We start from the raw sequence: 13,624 nt of genomic DNA, 5'->3' as shown, positions 1-13,624 counted from the left end.
TATATTTGAAAACGTCGAAAACATCTTCGGAAATCCGGTTTCTTTGACTTCGGAAAGCTTTGGATTTCTTTAGTATCGAACATCTCACGAAATATATTTTAAAAATGTTAGAAACTTGTTAGAAACTTGTATATACTCTAGACAAAAAAATATTTATGTTTAACTCTTTAAGGATATGCAGGGCTATTTTGTCAATTTATAGCTATGTAACTCGTGTTCAACTATAAATAATGTTCATGTAAGAGTCAGCAAGGTCATGTATCACCATGTACGGTTATGTAGGTCTACTTTTTGTACAGTGGTTATGATTCGCGCCTTCTCTTGTGTCATTTTGGTATCAAAACCGCGGGTGCGTACATGCTTTTGTTTTCATCTTTGTTTCTTTTTTTAATTAGATCTTTTTCAGGCCTGGTTCAGGAAACTGGTATACTTTGTTTTATTTCGTATCTTCATTTTCTCAGTTTTCTTGTTGTACTGTTATTCATTATATAGTTTCAGTGTTGTCGCTGTTGCTGTTGTTGCTGCTGCTGTTCCACCATGGGTTAACGCTGCAAAGGACGCAAGGCATAATATACAAATAATACATTCATTGGGTAGATAAATAGGATTTTTACTTTCCACGATACGGTCCATCACGGCTTAGCTCACTTGCTTATCTAAAAAAATCGTTCACGAAGAGTCTCACATATGCACATCTGCTGATTAAAAATGTTTATCACAGTTTCCCAATCAACTTTCAACGCAACTGTCTCACAAATCCCAACTGCTCGCTCCCTAGCAGATGGTTTGTTAATTCGATTTAATTTCGAAAAAAAACTACAAATGACTGAATCCTTCAAACTGAGTCCAGACGCATTCTGGCGCAAGCAATCAATCTTATGAAAGTTCCGGATATCTTAGGCAGCTTTCGTTGATCGTATACCAAACTTTACAGTATATATTCGAAAAACGTCGGGAGCGTCTTCAAAATTCCGGGTACTCTGACTCAGTTCGGAAAGCTTCGGACATCCTCGGCAGCGTCTATACATCGTGTGTACACTCGACATCAGTTCGAACATCTCAATTTATATTGAAAAAACCGTCAGAAACATCTTCGGACTGATTTCGGTAACTCCAAAAATCTTACTCATATTTGCCCGATGAGATAAATAAAGTGTTGCTGGGTAGCACTTTGGCTTTCAATTCGTGTAAAAAAATGTTAGAAAAGTGCTTAAATCGGTTTTTAAAAAGAGAGAGCGAGACGTTTTGGGAAAACCTCTTCTTCATCGGTCTCAAATGTTCTGCTTTGAGATTGATGAAGGGGTTTTCCCTAAACGTCTCTCTTTCTCTTTTTAAAAACATTTAAGTACTTTTTTAACAAACAATTATACCCGATTAAACACGACTTAACGAATTCGCTCTTGCTTTGACAAGTATACGTACAAGTATAAATATTCGCTCTTGCTTTGTAAGTATAAAGAATTGTGGGCTTGTGAATTAAAATGTTCATTTCCTAAAGAATTCAAGCTTTGTCAGGCTGTGCTGTGAATTCTTCAGAGATAAACTACACAGTTCATCCCTGAAGAAGTCAGGCCATGCTTGACGAAATATATTGGAAATGGACTGGATCAGTTTGCATTTTGTTCTTATTATTTTTTTTTCAGGTTTTTACATGGATCGCCTGGATGGCTATCAATTTCCACCTGTAGCGCTATTTCTGGATATATATGTGAAAGGTATGAGTATGGCTACAAACAGTGTACAAAGGGCTACGTTGGAATACGAATGCCTAAATATTTGTGATTTTGTGTGCGTTCGCAAAAATTTTTTTGGGATCACTTTCTTGGGGAGCTTGGAAACCAGGCTTGATTTGGTAGCCGGCCGGAAATGAGCCCACAAGTTCAGAAGGTCATGCTAGTGGGCTGTGATTGGCGGATTTCGATCCGTCTTGTTTGTGTAGCACATCGAAAGATGAGCGGGTGTAAGTGTCGTGAACATAGCGATTTTATGGTATGCACAAGCTCGAAAAATTCGTCCACTTCGAAACCGAAATAATTTTAAGAATCGCTTGGCATTTCTAAACAAACTTCGAATATTCTTATTGGGTTTTTAAAGTAAATAGAGATATTCATCCATTCATTCGTTCACGTGACTGGTTTTCTGTTTCAATTATAAATACTTCCGGGCTGAGCCAAAATTTTTTTAAGTGTCGAGAACATAGCGATTTTATAGTATACCGAAGTTCGGATATATCGTCAACTAGAAAACCAAAGTAATTTTTGGAATCGCTTGACATTTCTAAACAAACATCTAATACTCTCAAGAAGTTTCAGGGGATATTCTGTGAAAATTTCGCTGTTGTCTGGAAACAAGGTTACATTGTGAGGAGATGGCTCGGCTACCAAATCAAGCCTGGTTTCCAAGCTCCCCAAGAAAGTGATCCCAAAAAAAATTTTTGCTAGCGCTATTCCTGGTCAAATTACATTGGTATGTGTAAAGTATGGCTACGAAGGGCTATGTTGGAATATGATAGCTTACAGCTTGCAACCTCAAAAGAAGAGAAGAGCCTGGGGAGGAAGTGAGTCTCTTGAGACAACAGTACAAATGGTAGATGTCCAGCAGTTTCACGTTCATATTCCAAGATGGCGGACGGTAAGCTAACTTTTTTACACGCTTATTTTGAACAGAGTTAGTAGAGGAGACTAACTCTGTTTTGAAAATAACACCAGTTTAAATTAGCTATCCTTTCTTGTTAGTTTTTCAGAAAAAAAATGTTAGTTTTCCCTTGTGTATTTGAGAAATACTGTGTTGGAGCATATTTTCAGATATTTTATGTGTTGTTACAGCAAATGCTAATGCTATAAAGGGTTAATCTGCTTTGTGTTTTCTTTAATCTTCCAGATTGGGATACTGGATGTTGACTATGCAGGGCAAAAATTCCAAGAATGATGAATTTGGAGGGAAAGGAAATATTACAGCAGCGTTCTTCTGGGTGAGTCATGTTTGCGACTTAGCAATTTATTACAAGTGGTATACATAATAATGTTGTTATCAGTGGCTTTTAATTTTTAAAATGCTATTTTTTTTACTGATCATTAATTTTATAATAACCTTTTTTGTAGGTGGGTTCCAGTGTACATGGACAAAGGATCCAATAACTTGGAGCTGTATCAAAAGGTTCCTTGCTCAATAGCAGAGATGCTGTGATGTGAAGATAGAGGACCTGAGAAAAATGGTATTTACTAAAATCTGTGTTATGAGACATGTTTTCGAGAAGAATTAAGTTTTATAATGCTACATTTTACTGATCATTATAATAACTTAATTTTCTTCTTTGTTGGATTCCAGTGTACAAAGACAAGGATCAAATGACGTGCTGTTGTGTCAATAGGTTCCTTGCTAAATAGCAGAGATGATGCCATGGTGCGAAGATAGAGGACCTAAGAAAAATGGTATTTATTTAAGTTTGTATTAATTTCAAATTTATGGGACTTGTTTTCAATTAGAAGGACCATGGAGCTTATTATCAGAACTTCTTCAGTACTGTAGTAGGGAAGTGATCACATCAGTGATGTGTGTGTGATGTGAGAAAACCCGGCATTTGGTCATATCTGAGGGCTTCCTTCCTTGAAGATCTTAAGTTATACTGGATCCAGAGGAGTCTATGGCCTGGAACCTGTCTCTTACAAGTGTAACCACAAAAAAGCAAACAAAATCGTACATTTTCCCTTTATGTGTCAGAGGTTAATTTGTGCCTTTGAGAATGTGTTGAACATTACAGCAAAACAACATGGAAGTATTAAATTATCACTGTACATAAATTATCAAATTGAGGTTATAAGTATCTTCAAGAATGTGTTGTTATAGCAAAACAACATGGATCCATCCATTTACAAGTGGTCAATCTTAATTGTGTTTTCTTTGATCTTCCAGACTGGGATGGATGTTGACTTGTGCAGGGCAAGTTTTCTAAGAGTGATGAATGTGGAGGAAAAAGACAATTACACCAGCTGTGTTCTTCTGGGTGAGTCATAATAAAATGAAATGTAGTATAGCTAGTTATGGCCTTTGGATGTTTTTTACTTAACAATTTATTACAAGTGGTATACAACATTATTGTTATTGTTAGACGTGGTCGCCGGAATAAAAGCAATAAAACCCTCAACTTGTCCATGTTTTTATTCTCTAGCTCAACTCGACCGCGTGGTCGACTACATCACGTGACTTATTCCAAAAACTGTCTGGGGTGGGGTGGCGAATAAACCCTTACATACACCCCTCTAAAAAAAAAAAAAGATGTCCTCCTGGACATCGGACGAAGTATTGGGTTGGCTAACGACATCCTGGCACAAATTGTTTAACAATTTTTCACTGAACAAGTATAATTGTTTTTTTCTTGTAAGAAACAAAACATGATAAAAGAGTTTGATAAAAGTTCAATAAGTTCCAGACTTCAGCTTCTATAACCACGTAACTTGCTTAAACAGCCATTGTGGGCACAAATGGTGCACAACTTGGGTACACTGGCAAATAAGTTGTCATCCAATAGTTCTGCATTCCGTAAGGCACAAAGGACAAGGGCGGCGGATAGGGTAAGGCTGGAACATAAATAAATGGATTTGTAGACACAGTTGCCGTTGTCGCTTGATGGTAACTGGGGTTCCCTAGGGTATCATAAGAAAGAACACTTGGTGGGTGGCGGTTTCGCACAGGAAACCGCCGGGGTCCAGCTGACTCTTGCTGTGGGGAAAGGTCCTGCTCCGAGTCAGATAAAGACTGGTCATCCATAACTGATACCTCCTCCTGTTCTGTCAATTCCTCTACATCCTCAGGTAATGACTCATCCACTGCACAGTCAACTTGCTCTTGTTCACAATTGTCAACTTCTGTGGCTGATGTAGAGAACTGCAACAAATCCAACTCGGTGGGTGAGAGACCAGGTAGCTCCCCCTCATCCCCACTGTCACTGTGATAGTCAGGCTGATGGGCTTCCTGTTCTTGCTGTTCCACAGGGACTGATTTTCTCCTTCTCTCTTGCGTGTGCTGGGAAACAGGTTCTGGAGGATCAACAGGCAAGAAGTCACAAGGCAACAGAAGATTTCTGTGAAGTATTCTTGCTTTGCCTCCTTGCGCCTCTGATGTTACTTCATATACAGGTAAACCACCCTTTTGTTCCACTACAATGTGTACTTGTTGCTCCCAATGAGACCTAAGCTTTCCGGGCCCACCACGCTCTGAGAGGTTACGCACTAATACCCGGTCTCCTGGCTGTAAATCAGAGAATCTTACTTTTCGGTCATACTGTTTCTTTCCATCCCCGGCCGATTTGGACATACTCTTGCTGGCCAATGTGTAGGCTTCTTTCATGGCAACCTTCCATTTCTCTGTGTACTCTGCATGATTCATACCAATTTCTTGGCGTGAAAGTCCAAACATTAGGTCAACTGGAAGGCGTGGTGGGCGCCCAAACAACAAATAGAAGGGAGAAAAACCAGTGGCGTCGCTTCTGGTGGAGTTATAAGCATGTACAACTTTGTTCAGGGAGTCCTTCCATTTTTGTTTCTTGCTTTCTGGAAGAGTTCTTAACATATGTAGCAATGTCCTGTTAAATCTTTCTACCTTCCCGTTGCCTTGCGGATGGTAAGGTGTTGTTCGAAGGCGTGTGACACCACTAAGCTCTTCCAATTTGTGAAAGAGTTTGTTTTCAAACTCCCGTCCTTGATCGTGGAGTATCTTTGCCGGGAAACCAAATCGCAGTACAAAGTCATTAAACAACCGATCAGCTGCAGTTGTAGCTGACTTGTTCTTTGTTGCATATGCTTGTGCGAAACGGGTAAAATGATCAATGATAACTAAGATGTACTTATAACCACCGGAACTTGGCTCCAAATGTAAGAAGTCGATTGACACTAATTCAAAGGGATACGAGGTAGTCACACTGTGTAATGGTGCTCTTGTAGACAAATTTGGCTGCCGTTGTTTTAGACATGAGCAAACTTTTGTCACAAAGTGAGTAATATCATCTTCCATGTTTGGCCAGTAGAATCGTTCACACGCTAGCTGGACTACACGAGGTGCTCCTAAGTGTCCCATCTCCTGATGGAGTTCCTTGAAGACAAGAGTGTGAAATTTCTGAGGTAGCACCAGCTGGGAAAATGGTCCACTTTTCCTAAACAACAGGCCATCCTTATCACAGTAGAGTTTGCTTCGTTGTCTCAATAACACCCTTGTGGCCGGTAGCTCACGCTTAATCTCCCACGTCTTAGGCCATTTTCCTGTCGTCAGGAAGGTTAGCAGTCTTCCTATCACTTTGTCTTGTTTCTGGGCATTGATAAGAGATGGTTTACTAATTTCAGTCATGTAAGAACCAAGGGACACTTCATCAATGTTCAATAGGTCAGAGTCATTACTCATTGCAGACACCCAGATAGCCTCCCCTTGCCCTAGTGCTCCTACTCCTACACAGCATGCCATGATATCACTCTGGGATACCTTCTCAGTACATAACTTCATGTAGGAATCAATGTCCATTGGCAATCTTGAGAGTGCGTCTGCATCCTTGTTTGAGTGTCCTGGTCTATACTTGATTGTGAATGAGAAATCTGCAAGCTCCGCTACCCAGCGATGTCTGGTCGCATTCAACTTGGCGGTAGTCAGTGCATATGTGAGGGGGTTATTATCGGTATACACAGTAAAGTCAGGCGCATGGTAGAGGTAGTCTCTGAAATGTTCGCACACAGCCCACTTAAGGGCTAAGAACTCAAGCTTTCCCGAGTGGAGGAAATAGTTCTTTTCTGCCTTGGTCAGTGATCGTGAGCCATAACCAATTACTCTCATTTTACCTTCTTGTTTCTGATACAAGACTGCACCCAGTCCCTCTTGCGATGCATCAGTATGTAATACAAACGGCTTACTGAAATCAGGGTAGCCAAGAATTGGAGGACATACAAGGTGACTTAACAATGTTTCAACCGCCTTCTGATGCTGTTCCATCCACACGACTGGTTGAGAAGATGGTACTGACCCGTGATTGGAGCGTTGCTTACTTTTGTGTACTGATTTAGTCACATCATCAGAAGCTCCTTGTAACAACTGAAAGAGTGGATGGGCAATCCTAGCAAAGTTTTGGATGTACCTGCGGTAGTATCCAAGGAGACCCAGTAACTTCCTCACCTCACCAACGGTTCCTGGCTTGTTGTCTTTCAAAGTTCTGACTGCTTCTACATTGGAAGGGTCTAGTCTGTACCCTGCGGCTGATACAATCTGTCCAAGATAGTTTACTTCTCGCTTAAAGAGTCTGCACTTCCTGGGTTTAAGTTTGACCCCATGTTCACGTAACCGTTGAAGCACTTTGCGAATATGGTCAACATGTTCTTCGAATGTTTTGCTGAACACAATAATGTCATCGATGTAGGGTATACATATGTCATCTCTCAGGCCATCAAGACAATGTTCCATAAACCTCTGGAATTCCCCTGGTGCATTTTTCAAGCCCATGGGTAGGCGCACCCATTCATACAGTCCCCAAGGAGTGGCAAAGGCAGTTTTGTGTCTACTTTCAGGACTAACAAAACCCTGATGATAGGCCTTCCCTTGATCTAGCAAGGAGAACCATTGATTCCCACCAAGACTTTCCAAAGCATCCTGCACCCTAGGCAAGGGATGGCTGTCACGCACTGTCTTTAAATTCAACTGTCTATAGTCTATGCACAGTCTTAATGACCCGTCCCTTTTACGAACACATACAACAGGGGACGAATAAGCTGACCTTGACTTTTGGATCCACCCTCGGTTCAACAAATCCTCAACATACTGCTTGACTTCGGCGTAAAGTGGTCTGGGAATGGCAGTGTACTTTCTCTGAACTGGTACTGAATCAGTGAGGTTAATGTTGACTTGTAATTCCTCTGCCCTTCCAACATCATCATCTGTCTTGGAGAATGACTCTGCTTCCTCTACAAGCATTTCTCTAACTATGGTACGCTGTTCCTCGGTAAGTTCCTCAGTGTCAACATCAGGAATGAAGCTACATGACTGTTCTTCACAATTGTTGTCACCACCCTCATCCATACACTGTTCTCCTATGTCAGCATTTGAAGATTCTGCAATATGTTCACTGGATGAACTCGCCTCTTTTAATTTCACTTCAAGAGGAGTGACTGATTTCACTTGCTGAAGGTGTCCTAGTGCTGTTCTTCCTTTCAAAGTGATGTCATGTTTTGTTGGATTATCCACGCGGATGTTGACTCGACAAGTGGAACCCCCTGCTACAGTTACTTGTGTCTCTGGTATCTCCAGACCACTAGGCCATGATTGGTTTGGGTCAAGTTCAAACAACACTGGTATCTTACTAACTGGACCTACTGCAGCACGACACGACACAATAACAGACTGTCCTCGAGGAATTACAGTGTCTTGCTTTCTTGACTTAACAGTAGACAGTTCCTTTGCAGGTTCAGATTTGATAAGCTGGACAAGGGCCTCCACTTTGTCTCGCTCAACGCCAGTTAAACTCGATGAAAGCACATCCACCATTGATCCGTCAGCTCCAACTGGAACACCACATTCAGGCTGCTTGGTGATCTCTTCAATAACATTAAATCCAACAATAGGCATATCCAGGGTATCCTTGGCAACCAAGAATGTTACTTTAACAGTGTGGTCAAAGTCATTTTCAATAAGGTTAAAAGTCAGTTCCACCCAACCTTCATAGGGAAGGTCAGTTCCATTTGCAGCCTTCAAATCAAGCCCATCCATGCCCAACAACTCTGCTATGTCTCGAATGTCACAACCTGGAAGACATCGCCTCAACCAACTTCGCGAAACAATTGACACTTGAGCTCCTGTATCCCAGAGGGCCTCCGTCTCTACCCCATTAAGCAAACATTTAACAGAACATTTCCGTCCTACAAGACGAACTACCTGTGCATGCTCCTGTGGTGACAAATGGCTCACAAAGACACCTGTCTTTTCTCTATTTTCTCTAGACTTTCGCTCTTCTAAAAACGATATGGCCTGGCAAAGTGTCTTATGTTGTTTCCAGTGTTTCTGTTGACATTTCCTTGAACAATATCTAACAGCTTTACAATTACTGCACTGTTTGAAAGAGAAAGTACCTTCTTTGTTTCCGCAGAACTTGCAGGCATGGGACGAGACTGCTCCGACTACACCCTGTCCCGCTGGTGTAGCCTCCTCTCGTTTCCCAAACCCTTTTTACATCCTCTTGCAAAGTGATCTGTGGACCCACACTTGAAGCAATGATCACAGTTGTCCACACCCGCTGAACTACATACACTGCACTGGCGACGCCGAAACTGTGGCCGATTACCAGATGTATATTGCCGGGCAGAATTTCTTTCCACTGGGGCACTGACCCTATCAAAAGCTGCTTTCAGAGAGGCAAGGTTGGACTGCACTGCTTCCAATGCTGTTACAAGAGTATTTGGCTTTGGTTCCTTTTTCTGGGACTTACTACATTCACCCTGGGGCACTTGACTTGAATTTGGCTGGGGTTGAACATCACTGGGAGCTGAGGGGGTTTCAATCTGACTAACCCTTGCCCCTTTCCTGCCAGCCACACCCATCTTATTTTGATGTTCTGTCTCCGCAGACATAATCTGATTAATCTTCTCCATTAGCTGTTCATCAGTTACAGATGCTACTTCTAGTAAAGGGCGTAATTTAGCTCTAACAGCCTCATCCTGTAACCCTGTTTCTAATACATGCAGGAACAGTGCCTGAACCAGAGAGGGCTCATACTTGATAGAACCATCAGTTGCATTTGACACAAAAATAATCTGCTGTTTTAAGTTCAAGGCCCGTACAAGAAAATCTTGGGGGGATTCATTTGTTTCCTGGCGTAAGACAGACAGTTCCTGATACAGTTCCGTTGCTGACTTTTGCTTAAAATGGGCCCTCATAATCTGCCTTAAGCGAGACAACGATAAATCCTGTATCATCTCTAAGTACGACCTCAATGTAAGGCTTGGGCTAACTGCACGAATAACAGCTTCGACAATCTCACTCTCTTTGTAGCCAGCCTTTACCCCGGATTCTATCTGCTGCACCAAACTTACAAATGACAGCCCATCCTTAAAACTATCTCCCGCCACAACTCCATGGATTTTGAAATCACGCCTTAGCACCTTACTAACATCAACATTTACCTTTGTCTCTGCTACTTGTGCTTTCCCAGTCGCTTTTTCTGATGAGTTAGGCGGTTCAACTTTCACTTCCGTCGCTGTTGGAACCTCGAGCGGCGGTGGTTTTCCATCCACAAATGCAAGGAGACCGACCAACAATGTCTTCTTGTCGTCCGCTTCGGTTAATTCCTGTTCGATTTTCTCGCGGATTTTCCTCGACAACGCCAATCTTCCCAGCTCTTTCGCCTCCACTTGCAAGTGTTCTGCTAATTCTTTAAGCCCATCCGTTGTAAGGCCACATACTTTAGACTCAATTTGCAGTTGAAGTTCCTCGATTTCATTTTCAGCCGCCATCTTGATTTCCAAACACAAACAAACGGATCCAAACGTAACGAAGGCAGTCGTTCTCCTTAATTCAGCATCTCACTGTCACTACTTTCAGGCAAATTTGCCTGAGTGACTGTCCTGGCAGGGTCGCCAAATGTTAGACGTGGTCGCCGGAATAAAAGCAATAAAACCCTCAACTTGTCCATGTTTTTATTCTCTAGCTCAACTCGACCGCGTGGTCGACTACATCACGTGACTTATTCCAAAAACTGTCTGGGGTGGGGTGGCGAATAAACCCTTACATTATGTTATTATCAGAGTTTGCCTATATGGTCTGAGTTTCTATTACCCGGTATATACACTACTAATACTACATTTTTACTGATCATGTGACTGTTCTCCCTTAGTTGGGTTCCAGTGTACACAGACAAGGACCAGTGACTTGCTGCTGTGTCAATAGGTTCCTTGCTAAATAGCAGAGATGATGCCATGGTGCGAAGATAGAGGACCTAGAAAAAATGGTATTTATTGCAATCTGTGTATCTTCTAAATTTATGAAATTTGTTTGCAAAAAGAAAGAACTAGGGAGCAAATGTTATGGGAATTTTTACAATATTAAAGTAGGAGGAGTAAAGAGCCAAAAAACTTTACACATATTTCCTTAACACATACATTCTGCTATTAAGCAACAATAAGCCAATTAAGCATTTGTTTTCAGTTGAAAAATTGATGATAAATTGAGTCCATTTACCTTGTTTTTAAGCCGAGTACCATTACCAGTCAACACAGACAAGGATCAAATGGCTTGCTGATGTGTCAATAGGTTTCTTGCTAAGTAGCAGAGATAATGCTGTGGTGTGAAGATAGAGGACCTAAGAAAAATGGTATTTATTACAATCTGTATGCTTTATGTTATTTCTATCATTTTGCATTTCTTTACATATTCTAAAGGTTTTTAGTCAGAGCTAGTTTTGAGTAAATTCTGCCAGGGGAGAGTTCTGTAATGCTTCTCTGAATTTAAAAATGTCCTATGTTGGAGTTTTATGAATCATACTTTTTGTCGCATGACATCTCTGTTAGAAAGGTTGGCTTTTGTTGCAATTTCATTCAATGTGCTGTTGCTGTCACCAAACCTTAGTTACTGTAGCTTGTTATTAATAAGTAAGTTTTGGCTAGTGAAGTCAAAGCTGTCACAAGCCAATTGGCTAGCTAGCAATAAAGTTAGTCTCAAGCCCTGACTTTAAGTGTACCTTCAAATTTTACTGCCTAGAATAAATATTTGGCTTTGTTTCTAGCTGTGGAACATCATTGTGTTGTTCCATAAATTATCCATACCTCCCCCACAGAAGGGATTTTTCCTAAGACCCCCCCCCCCCACCTCTTCTGATTATTCCAATTAAGCTTCATACATTTCCTTAAAATGTTTGGCCTTTGAGACCCCTCCCACCCCCAGGAATTTCCAATCCCTTCTATGGGGGGAGTATGGACATTTTCTGGAACCACACATTGTTATATCTGTGTCAGTAATTCCTCGATCCATTTATACAGTGACCAAAAGGTTGTAGGTTTGTCAGTAATATTTCACACTTGGTTGAAATACTTGAGTAACATACATTGTGTTCCCATTAATGTGTTTGGTGTAGGTGTGTCTGATGTTAGAAGAGAACTGAACCTTTCAGAGAGTGTAGGAGAACATAAGGGGATTTGTTGGTTATTGACTGATGCAATGTAAGTTTTTGTGCTGAATGGGTTCTTTTGTGCAATATCAATGGTTTGGGTTTGAATGTTACATCAAGCTTTATAGTAGTTTTGCACTAAAAGTAACATTTAACTTTCCTTTAAGGAATTACAAATGCGTTTTTAAGAGAAGGAAACATGCTCGGCAAGTAACTCAGTGATGTGCCAGTATTAGGTAATGGTTATATTTCAATGTTATTGGTTCATTTATGAAGAAAGGTTGATGTCCTTTGTTCTCAATAAATGTTTTTTCCTTGTGACCCCAAGGCCCATTCAAGTTAATAAGCCACACAAATCTAAACGTCAGTTCTAGCTATCTTTTGCTTGCAAATCTTAAGTTGTTTTTTCTTGTTTCTTTGCAGGCTCTATTTCAAAGGATCTCAATCTAAAACAATCCTCAAAAGAAGGCCAACTCGAAGCCTTTATTGACATGACTGAAATCAAGTGATCAACAACTGGTTTCTCCTTACATCGTTAGTCTATTGTCCACCAGTCAAGTGGCGAGAACAAAGACATTCATCAGCTAGGGGATACTGTCTTGATGGACCACCATTTTCTCATAATGAACATTAAAAGAGATGTATGGGAATAAGTAAGGAGAACTGATATGAATAGAATGCGTAACTAAACAGAATCTTGATAAGGAAAGATCTCAGTTGCATTTATTTTCAACACACATTTATGTAACATATGTGACTTCAAAACCAGTTTCCTCTATGACCTCTTCAGTTGGTTGCCATAATAGATGTGAATCTGGGATGACTTCACGCATCCATGTATGGAAAGTAAACCTCATTATCAGCTTCCAAATGACAACTTTGTTTGAAAAATATCCAGCAGAAACATTGATAACTATAATAGAAAATAATATAATTTTTAATAAATACTTGAATTTCAATATACCATAGAATTCCGGTTATAAGCCCTGGGCTTATACAACTTCATAAGGGGTTTTGGGTGGGCTTATAAGCGGAGGGGCTTATATCCGGGAGGGCTTATATGCGGAATGAAAAAATCGTTTCGAAAAGAACCACGGAGTGTTGATCGAAATACGTTTTAAAGTTAGAAACGCACAATAAAGCAACATTTAGCCCTGTTCAGTACTGTCATCCCGTAGAGGGGGGCTTATAAGCGGGGGGCTTATAAACGGAATTTTACGGTATGTTTAGTTACAATTAAACGTGGGGAGAGGATGCAATTTTCGCTTGCTTAATTTGGTATTACTGTGCGTTAGGGTTCCAGCCGGGGGTTCCAGGAGGGTCCTGAAGGGGGGGGGGGGGTGGGGGTACCAAATCCCATTTCCCAGCCTAAATTTTGCCCAGAGCCCATTTTCCAGCCTATTTTTAATTTTGTCTTAATCCCAGTCCCAGCAGTGAAATTCCCAGTGCGTGGAAAATCTGGTCTCAAGCGCATCATTTCAGTGTTGTTTTGCCCAAAAG

At 40.9% G+C, this 13,624-nt stretch overlaps 1 long non-coding RNA gene across 18 annotated transcripts; it reads left to right on the top strand.

Annotated features, from left to right (window-relative positions):
* The first annotated feature begins 2,499 nt into the window (after positions 1-2,499).
* LOC144630154 (uncharacterized) lies at positions 2,500-13,071 on the top strand. Of its 18 annotated transcripts, none has more exons than XR_013566482.1 (9): positions 2,563-2,631; positions 2,881-2,971; positions 3,102-3,214; positions 3,317-3,431; positions 10,856-10,969; positions 11,212-11,332; positions 12,092-12,176; positions 12,292-12,360; positions 12,548-13,071. It is a non-coding gene; the product is annotated as an uncharacterized LOC144630154 (long non-coding RNA). The 18 variants fall into 18 exon arrangements; XR_013566481.1 differs by having other exon boundaries at positions 2,576-2,631; positions 3,328-3,431; XR_013566479.1 differs by having other exon boundaries at positions 2,582-2,631; positions 3,328-3,431.
* The last annotated feature ends 553 nt before the right edge of the window (positions 13,072-13,624 follow it).

Source organism: Oculina patagonica, chromosome 11, assembly GCF_052425735.1.
Source record: "Oculina patagonica isolate OP01 chromosome 11, crgOcupat, whole genome shotgun sequence".
NCBI classification, from domain to species: domain Eukaryota; kingdom Metazoa; phylum Cnidaria; class Anthozoa; order Scleractinia; family Oculinidae; genus Oculina; species Oculina patagonica.
The sequence above is the reverse complement of the archived record's forward strand: the minus strand, read 5'-3'. Positions and strand labels throughout refer to the sequence as shown.